General features: G+C 40.2%; 1 protein-coding gene across 6 annotated transcripts in view; it reads left to right on the top strand.

The window, feature by feature from the left end:
• PHACTR1 (phosphatase and actin regulator 1) overlaps nt 1–10511 on the top strand; it is a 458880-nt gene that overhangs the window by 64146 nt on the left and 384223 nt on the right. The gene's annotated exons all lie outside the window — the stretch shown is intronic.

The following is a 10511-nucleotide window of genomic DNA, read 5'->3' as shown; positions in this document are numbered from 1 at the left end:
TTTTTTTTTAAAGATTTTTATTTATTTATTTGACAGAGAGAGAGATAGTGAGAGCAGGAACACAAGCAGGGGGAGTGGGAGAGGGAGAAGCAGGCTTCCTGCCGAGCAGGGAGCCCGATGTGGGACTCGATCCCAGGACCCCGGGATCATGACCTGAGCCGAAGGCAGACGCTTAACGACTGAGCCACCCAGGCGCCCTATCCTGTGCCTTTTATTCCCATGACTCACTCATTCCATAGCTTGAAGTCTGTGTCTCCTTCACCCTTTCATCCATTTTGCCCAACCCTCCATCCTCCTCCCCTCTGGCACCCATCAGTTTTTCTCTGTATTTATAGGTCTGATTCTGTTTGGTTTTTTTTTTGTTTATTCATTTGTTTTGTTTTTTTAGGTTCCACATATGAGTGAAATCATATGGTATTTCTCTTTCTCTGTCTGACTTATTTCACTTAGCATAATACCCTCTAGGTCTATCCATATTGTCATAAATGGTGAGATTTCATCCTTTTTTTTTTTTTTATATAGCTGAGTGATATTCCATTGTGTAGATATGCACCACATCTTCTTTATCGATGCATCTATCAATGGACTCAGGCTGCTTCCATATCTTGGCTCTTGTAAATAATGCTGCAGTTCACACAGGGGTGCAGATATCTTTTCAAATGAGCATTTTCATTTTCTTTGGGTAAATACCCAAATGTGGAATTACTGGATCATATGCTATTTCTTTTTTTTTTTTTTAAAGATTTTATTTATTTATTCATGAGAGACAGAGAGAGAGAGAGGCAGAGGGAGAAGCAGGCTCCCAAGGAGCAGGGAGCCCGATGTGGGACTCGATCCCAGGACCCTGGGATCATGACCTGAGCCGAAGGCAGACGCTTAACCATCTGAGCCACCCAGGCGCCCTCATATGCTATTTCTATTTTTAATTTCTTGAGAAACCTCCATACCGTTTTCCACAATGGCTGCACCAATTCACATTCCCACAAAAGACCCTGAATAGCCATCACCATTCTTTTCTATATTTTCCATGAGCTGACAGAACATTAGGAAGTCCTATGCCAGGGAAACCACAGTGAGAGACAGAAGAGGATTGGGAACAGACTCCCAATGGACATCCATTTTAAAGGGTGCAGAGAATAGGAGTCAGCACTCGTAGGTGAGGAGGAACAGAAGGACAGGGAGGGAAACAAGAGCAAGCCAGAGGAGAAAGGGTTTTCTAGGGAAATACAGTAGCCAGTGGCCTTCATTCAAGGACATTCACTGGGAAAGAAAGGTGAGAAAAGTACCCTAGCTAGCTAGCATGGGACAGGCGTCCGAAGAGGTGTTGTTTTGTTTTTCTGTTATGCACAGAGGTGTGGCTAATCTGATTTCCCTAGTTAGGTTACAAGTTCCCTGAAGAAGCAACTGTGTTTCCTATAGCTCTGGGCACAGTCCTGATGCTAATTCAGGGCATGAAGATTCGCATACTGATTTTGGTCATAAAATTATTCCAACAACATTAGTGGTGTGCACAGAAATTTAAAATGTCACTTCTTAATGCTTTTAGAAATATGTGAATATACACATTTCATAAGGGGAGAAAGCAGATTTTGTGATGTTAACTAATAATAATGAGTCTTTTAAAAATATTGTGACTCAGTAGACACTTATTCTCTTGCTCTGGAGGTTTTCTTTTATTTAGACTTATTTTAAAGTGTAACAAGATATTTTGTGCCTGCCTTTCTCTGCACACCGGCCTTTCTCCTACATTCATCTGTTAAGTAACATTTTCTCTACCACCAGTGCTCAGACTATATGTTCCCCTTCTGTAGTGTTTTAACTTTTTTTGGTGGGGTAAATGGTACTTGGAGTGAGTCTCACCATTCTCAAATACCAAGCAAATATACTAATGAGACTTAAAAATGAAATCAACTCTTCCCGGGCAACAACTCATTGAGCAAAAATATCCCCTTACCATCGCTCCTAATTGAAAGGTATATGTTGGCCTAGACTGGGGAGAGCATGCCCCCTAAAACATGAGAGTCCACATTTAAAGTTTCTGTTTGTACTAGGATGTGTCGTTTGAGCTCAGAAAAGTGTTAGAACTGATTACAAATCATAGGAAATGGACTCTATTTTCAACTCCCATTTTTAATTTAAACTTGTACCAAATCCAGTAGTATTTCCAGACACTTATATAAAGACACAGTATAGATGTGATAAGGAGACCTTTAAATAAGAAAATATGCCCTTCAGAATAATGAAAAGAATAAAACAATCTGGCCAAGTGATGGAATACATAGCAGAAGCCTCTCTTTAATAGAGGTTTGAAAGCAGTCATTAGTGTACCTTGATTTCTGTGGTTTCTGTGTGCATTTTCCTGAAGTGAAATTGGGGGCAGATATGAAAAGATGTTGGTATCTCCAAATAAAAAGACGAGTTATCTCAGCCAAATTCCATTTCAGGCCAAGATTTCTCAACAGTGTGCACCAAATCAAGTTCCATTTCCGGGAGTTGACCCTCACATCTGCAGGGGGATATGTGTGTTTTGTATCAGCTCAGTATTTTCGGAGCGCTGTGACAAATGGTTCTATTTTTCCAACTAATGTCCAGTTACTAAAATTTGTACCATCTAGCCTCACCTGATTCACTAGTGTATTTTGCAGACTTACACGATTTGTCACCTTCTTAGAGGGATAGGATTTGCAATGATATTAATTCTATTACCTTGTTTTAAATTAGATACTCGAAAAAAAACACCACATTTCAAACTAGTCTTAAGAACCACGTACAGCAGAACCAGAATGAAGGCTGTCAGTTCAAGTCATGTCTTGATTCTAATATTAAACCTCAGATTTCACAGATCTCATAATATCTGAGCTGTGACTATTTCCTTCAGGCATCAACGTGGCATTTAAAAAAATTTTTTTTCAACCACATGGACATTTTGCTTTGCCAGAATATTTACTTTTCGCATAATGCTTAAAAATATCAAACTTTAGGGGCACCTGGGTGGCTCAGTCGTTAAGCGTCTGCCTTCGGCTCAGGTCATGATCCCAGGGTCCTGGGATCGAGCCCCACATCGGGCTCCCTGTTCGGCAGGAAGCCTGCTTCTCCCTCTCACACTCCCCCTGCTTGTGTTTCCTCCCTCGCTGTCTCTCTCTGTCAAATAAATAAATAAAATCTCTAAAAAAAAATCAAACTTTAACTAAAACATCCAATTTTGTCACATTCCAAGAGTCAGATACCTCCTTTTGTCTGGTGAGGTCCTCTTTCCTTCTTTACATTTCTAGGCTCCTGCATACTTGTCACCCATTTTGTATTGGTTGGTTGGTGGACTGACTGGTTGATTGGTTCATTGATGAGGTAATCAAATTGACTGCCCAGAAAATGCATTTTAAACACAAAAACCATTGTTTTCTCTTAGAATTTTTGCTTACAATTTTCGCTCTGGGAAATTAGAGAGTATAGATATAAATGTAAAGGACCAGAGAAAGCAGTGGTGGGTAAAAAGAAAGGCACTCAACTGAAAGGTGAGAGAGTTCATAAAAATTTAAAATATGTGGCAATTGGCCTGGGTGGTTCAGTCGGTTAAGCGTCTGACTCTTGATTTCGGCTCAGGTCATGATCTCAGGGTTGTGAGATTGAGCCTCAGATCCGAGTCTGCTTGGGCTTATCTCCCTCTCCTTCTGCCCCTCCCTGTGTTCGCTTGTACTCGCTCACGCTCTCTCTCTCTAAAATAAATAAACAAAATCTTAAAAAAGTAAAAAAAAATATGCAACAATCATGTTTCTTCCAGATGAGACAGACACATATTTTTTGTATGGGAACTACTCTGTGTTTTATACTGACATATTTATTTTGTATTATTAGCTCTCTTTGCCCATGACATTCATGATTAATGTTTGCATAACCCTCTAGAATTTACAAAGTGCTCTCAGCGCTTATCTTCTCAACTGGAAGGTAAGCTCCTTCAGACCTAGAGGCATGTTTTTAGTTTCCTGACACTTCACAGATTTGAATATATCCAAATCAATAAATCTTTGAGCCTTTAGGTATCTGTGGGATATTTAAATGCAGTATCACAGTTGCAGACACTCACCTATTACGTCCAATAGTCCGTTTTCAGTAGAGGCTGGAAGAAAAGGGTCCAGGCTTTGGCATCTGAGCTAGCTTAGTTCCCAAAAAGCAAAACCATTTCCCAATAAAGTCAGTGAAGATGTTGCTAGGAAGTTCCTGAGTTGCTTTGAGAGTGTGTCTGCAGCTGAAGGACCCATGACTTTCTATTATCTCTCCAAGGAGACTCCCCACTTGGGAAGTCCTGAAGAGATGGGGACACCAGGCCCTACTAGCCAGAGTAGTCTATTAAAAAGATGAGCAAGGGAAGGGTTCAGGAACTCACTGTTTTATCTCTCCAGGACTCACCTCATCTCTCTTCATCTTTATGACACATTAGTTACCCAAGGACTCCCACACTATAATACATCTTTTTCAATTTTTCAAAATAACCGGTCTCATATTTGTAACCCCATGATAAATCAATGTTCAGCTCCCCCAAAACACCCTTAATGAAATGACATCTCCTATTTTTTAAAATGTTAAAATAAATATCTTAATTTTTTTTAAACATTTATTTAGAGGAAGTTGGATCTGGCCATCTGTTGCCACATAGTTAACCAATAATGTAGTAAATACAATATGAGGACATAAATCTATTTCTGTTCACTGAACTCATTAATCATGTGGCCTAATGTGACTACAGAGCACCACTCACCTTTTTAATTTGTATTATGATAGTGAAGGCTAATCCCGGGATACCGCATTTATTTTCGAGTACCAAATGACAAATTAAAATAAGATTTAACGTGGTGGGTTTTTAAAAATCCATTATGGTGGAGAAAATATGTGAATTCATGTGAGATGCAAAATGGTGTGAAATGCAATGTGTACATATGGGAATCCAGGAGCAGGTGGTTTTCTTTTGCTCTTCCTCTAGTAAATTTTTTAGAAGCTTGGTATTTTAAGATCTGAGAGTCCAATATTCTCTCCTGCCAATAGTTTTGACTGTAATATACTGAACCATCAGGCTTGCCTACTTCCAGATCTGATAGAAGACAAGATATTCTCAACCATTTTCATAGATTCTTGGGGCAGGAAACCATTCATTATTTATGTTAAAATCTAAAACTAAATAATTAAAAATAATTCCTTATTCAACAATTATTTATTGAGTGCTCGCTCTAAGCCACGCATGTGCCTAGAAATGGAAAGACAATGATGAACATTGTAGTATCAGTCCCTGTTCTCATGGCTCTTACAGTCTTAAAGGTCACCTCAGTCTGAACATTCAAGTAATGTTTGAAAAAAATTTTTAAAGACTTTATTTAGTTGAGCGAGAGAGAAAGGGAGAGAGAGAAGAGTGAGCACAAGGGGCAGGGGTGGGGAGGAAGAGAAGCACACTCCTCAAGCTGAGCAGGAAACCCAATGCAGAGATAATGACCTGAGCCGAAACCAAGAGTCTGATACTCAATGGACTGAGGCACCCAGAAGCCCTGTGATGTTTAAAAATTTTTTTAAATTGGGGCGCCTGGGTGACTCAGTCAGTTAGGCATCTGCTTCTGGCTCAGGTCATGATCCCAAGGTCCTGGGATCGAGCCTCATGTCAGGCTCCCCTCTTGGATGGGGAGCCTGCTTCTCCCTCTCCCTCTGCTGCTCCCCCTGCTTGTGCTCTCTCTCTCTCTGTCAAATAAATAAAATCTTTAAAAAATAAAAATAAAAATTTTTTAAATTAAAAAAGACTATTGTCTAATGACCCCTTTTCTTTTTTTTTAAAGATTTTATTTATTTATTTGACAGAGGGACACACAGCGAGAGAGGGAACACAAGCAGGGGGAGTGGGAGAGGGAGAAGCAGGCTTCCCGCTGAGCAGGGAGCCCAATGCAGGGCTCGATCCAAGGACCCTGGGATCACGACCTGAGCCGAAGGCAGACGCTTAACGACTGAGCCACCCAGGAGCCCCGACCCCTTTTCTTTAAAATGCATATACACCCTTTTAACCAAACATGAGGTTATTTTCCTACATGTTTTGGCTATAAATGTTTACTTTTTCCTTTTAACTATACATATCCACATCAACAGAAGAAAGTGTTGGTTATATAGCCAACACTGTCTTTATTTTCCTTTTCCTGTTTGTTTATAGATTGAAGAAAGTATTTCTTCTGTTGTCTTAACACACTCCTCATTACCATTTTACAAATTTGAGTTAGTCCAAAATAAGAAAACAATCTTTCTACTTCTGCTGAAAAAGCTGACTCTGGGAAGCGTGAATCAGTGCTGGCTGGTGCCTGACCACGGTCACCAGCTGATTAACGTGTTATGGTCCTGGCAGTCTTTGCAAAGGTCTCCACGATGCTTTGATAAGCGTCAGACAGCAGTTATCACCAGGTAGATGTGGGCTCGGGTTTGAGGGAAAATCAGAAACACCTTGTGTATATTATTTTGATTCTATTACTCCATTTTCACATTTGTAGTTTCACATATTCTGAGTAAAATCTCACTCGACTCTTAAATGGAGTTATTTAAACAAAAACGGACGTTTTATTTTAAGGTCTGTTTTTATTTGCATGAGTCATTCATACCATCTTCCCTGACTTAAGAACCTAAGAAGCCTCAGATATTAGTTCTGTAACCAAATTGGTCTTTACCTTCTTCTTCCTGCTCACTCACAGATTGAGGAAATAAGACGTTGGACTGTAGAGTAATAATACTGAAGATTCTTAGATTCTGTAGAAAAGGAAGAAAACTAGATAGGGTCCTTTGCATGACATAGCTTATTACAGAATATCATCTTTGATACATAGAAGTTATGATCCATCCTTTTCCCACAAAATAACCAGTCGGCTTCCAGAGTGGTCATTTTCATTCATGTTTTAGTAAAAACACTGACTTTTAAGGTTAGAAATTCTCAATGTGCACACAGCATTTGTGTTTAATAGCCAATGATTGGCAGAAATGATGAAGAATTGAGTAATACTCAAACATTTTTTGTACTTTATTCAACGCAACACTATTTGCATACATTGGACGAGTAAGAGCATGGATCTGTTTGAGATTTATTCAGACTACAGTTAATAACTGGTCCATGTCCATAGATGGGATAACTTTTTGTAATAACGCTGGGGTCCCACAGCAGCTCAAAAGGCATGGGTGTGGCATGGAAGGGAGAGGGGGTTTCTCTAGGTTGGATAATGTACACATCCCTTTTAAAAGAAAATAAATATTACTGGGCCCCTGGAATTGCAAACCTGGTTATAAACTCCTTAACACTCAGAACCCTCATCTAACCATAAAATCAAAACAAATTAACAATCAAATACAGGCTACAAAATCAATTAAAATCAAATTAACAAAACTAATTTAATGTGGCAAAACATGCTGTTTGGCTGAAATTAAATTACCACTCAAAATGTGAATATGGTATCAACTCCTATGGCTCTGATTTCAGCGTGTCTGTATATTTCAAGTGCCAGGAGATAGTTTTCTGGTAGAACACAGTAAAGCCTTCATTTCTTCTGTGGATTTACTTAGTGCAAATAAATTATTTACTTATAAGTCTGTCTTAGAGTCTGCAATAGTATTACTTGTCTCTGTCGCAAAAGAGGTCATATTAATTTTTTAGATTGTCATCTGTATAAAAACATTCCCGGAGAGAATTTGCAGAATCTTAAAAACATGTTCAAGCACTCCCCTACCCCGCCCTTCCCAATGACTGTGGACGCCAGTTTGAAACCCCTGTAAGACAGTAAATGTTGTTCTGAACCTACACTATGTCAAAGGGTAGTCTCTGTAATAATAACACAAAGGCTTGAAATTCAATGTTGTATTATAAAGCCCAGTTCGATATTCCTACATAGAATATTGCAGGTTCACTACTAACCCATAATGTTCCTTGGTGCAAATTAGAAAAAGATGCCCCTCCCAGCAGACCCAACCCCAAGCTGGCATTCTTGGCTTAGCCCCAGGGGCCAGGCAGGATTTCAGCTCCATTTGTCCCCTGGCTCCTGCCTTCATGCTGACAACCTGCACAACTGTACATGGCGGAGCCAGGATATTAAGAAGTTAAGGAAGCAAGATTCCTCTCCTTAATTTTGTTTTACAAAGAAAGAAATCCTGACTCTTACATTGACTCATTAGCTAAGTTAAACCTCTTTGTAATGTCATATTTACTTCAGTTAATTAAAGCAAATGCACTGGGAGATGCTCCATGCAGTTTCCCTCAGGAAATTATTCCTGGTGACCTCATCTTAAATAAAAGACACCTTCTACCCATGAGTGCCATTTCCACTTATTTCACTAATTTCATTGCATTTTTCCCATTTTTTTTCCCACTTACTATAATTGTCCAAGTAATCAAACCCTAATTTCAAGTCCCCCAACACCTTCTTGATCTCATTTTTTTTCGTAAAGGCTATTTCCTTGCTATTTGTGATATTGTGATTTATAAGAAATGTATATTTGGTCATTCAGATGACCAAAATATATTTCTCATATATAATTTGGTCTTAGTCCATGGTTCCTGGCTCACAGCTCCTAAAACCCTTAGAATTTCCTGCAATGAGAGCGATAAAGGTGTCTTTTCTTCTTTTGATGAGATGACCTGTGGAAAGCCTTTAGGTAACCTAAGGATGGGGGCTGGTTGCCAGGAGAACCAACCACGTGATGCAGGGTTGGACCGTCTAGTCCCACCTCCCGCGCCTGGGAGGGGGAGCTAGGCTGGAGATTGAATCAATCAGTGGTCAACGATTTAATCAATCATGCCCATGTGATGAAGCCCCCATAAAAACGCAAAAGAACTGGGTGCCTAGGTGACGCAGTCAGTTAAGCAGCCAACTCTTCGTTTCAGCTCAGGTTGTGATCTCAGGGTCATGAGATCAAGCCCCGAGTGGGGCTCCGCGCTGAGCATGGAGTTTGCTAAAGTTTCTCTCTCCCTCTCCCTCTGCCCCTTCCCACCTCACGCACTCTCTCAAATGAATTAAAAAAAAAAAAAAAAAGTAAAAGAACTGTGTTGAAAGAGCTTCCAGGCTGGAGAACACGTAGCGATTTGGGGAGAGTGGTAAGCCTGGGGAGGGCATGGAAAGCGCCAAGCCCCTTCCCCATATACCTTGCCTTATGCATATCTTCTGTCAGGATGTTCAGCTGTATCTTTGTCCTATCCTTTTATAATAAGCTGGTAATCTGGTAAGAAAAATGTTTCTCTGAGTTCTGTGAGCTGCTCTAGCAAATTAATCTAACCCAAAGAAGGGGTCATGGGAACCTCTGGTTTATAACCTGGCTTTCAACTGGTCTGAAGTTGGGAGGGGGGAGGGGCGAGGAGTAGTCTTGTAAGGACTGAGCCCTTAACCCCTGAGATCTGATGCCATCTCCAGGTGGATAGTGTCAAAATTGACTTGAATTGCAGGACAAGCAGTTGGTGTCCAAGCATTGCTTATTGCTGTAGGGGATCCTCCAATGCACATTGGAATTGGTGATTGGAGCCACCAATTTACTCTATGATGGGGACTAGAAAATAGCATTTTCACCATGGCAGCATTTCTTAGCAGCAGTGTGGGGATATATATATTTCCTCATTTGCTCACTATATATATAGCTTAGTTTAAATAAAGTGTTCTTTTCATACAGATAGAGCATTTTGAATAGAAATACATCATGGAGAATTATGTAATACTGTTATCCTGGATACTGCTCACTGAGCTTTCAAATGGTGTGCACGGGTCATTTCCCAATGTGCACATTATTGAGAAAGTCAGCTTGTGTTCCCTTCCTGCTCAGACCCAGAGAGAAGGGAGGGGGAGAGAAATTTATCAAGAACCTGTGGCAGGAACTGAGATGACACCTGGGGGTAGAAGTCAGGAAGTTTAGAAAGATTTAAAGTTTCAAGAATCTGACTGTATTTTAATAGTATTGTGTTATTGTTGTTTACAGTCTTTGACAGTTATATGCATAATAAGAGTCCAACATCTAGGAGAACAATGGGAGCATTCCAGTGGAGGGGGGTGGAGAGAAGGATACAGAAAGGGAGAGAGAGAGGAGTGGGAGAGAGAGGAGAGGGAGAGAGAAAGACTGAGAGAAAGGCCATTCCATCCTGTGTGGGTGCATGCACAGACCTAAGCATCCCGCAGAGGCAACTTTATATATGAGCATCCGGGTCTGATATATAGAAGCAGATAACTGCTGTTACGCGATCGTGAGCTTATATAGTCAATCCTCTCTTCTCTACACTTCACACACAGCAGAATTATGCAGAGGCAATTTTACTTAGTGGATTATGACCATTTATCACAGAGTAAATCTTTACCAGATCCCTGCAAAAGGAATAGAGCACTAGGAACTGCCTACTATCCAAAGAGTCAAAGCCTGGAGTACATCCCTCACACCTCTGTTTGCATACATAATGACCTCCTCTGGGCAAGCAAATCAACAACTGCATGCCCAAGGCAAGTCCTTTTCTTTTCTTTTTTTTCATTATGTTATGT

This window comes from Leptonychotes weddellii, chromosome 8 (genome assembly GCF_054177405.1).
Source record: "Leptonychotes weddellii isolate Sample4059 chromosome 8, ASM5417740v2, whole genome shotgun sequence".
Lineage (NCBI taxonomy): Eukaryota > Metazoa > Chordata > Mammalia > Carnivora > Phocidae > Leptonychotes > Leptonychotes weddellii.
Note: the sequence above shows the minus strand (reverse complement) of the source record. Positions and strands in the feature narration are given on the sequence as shown.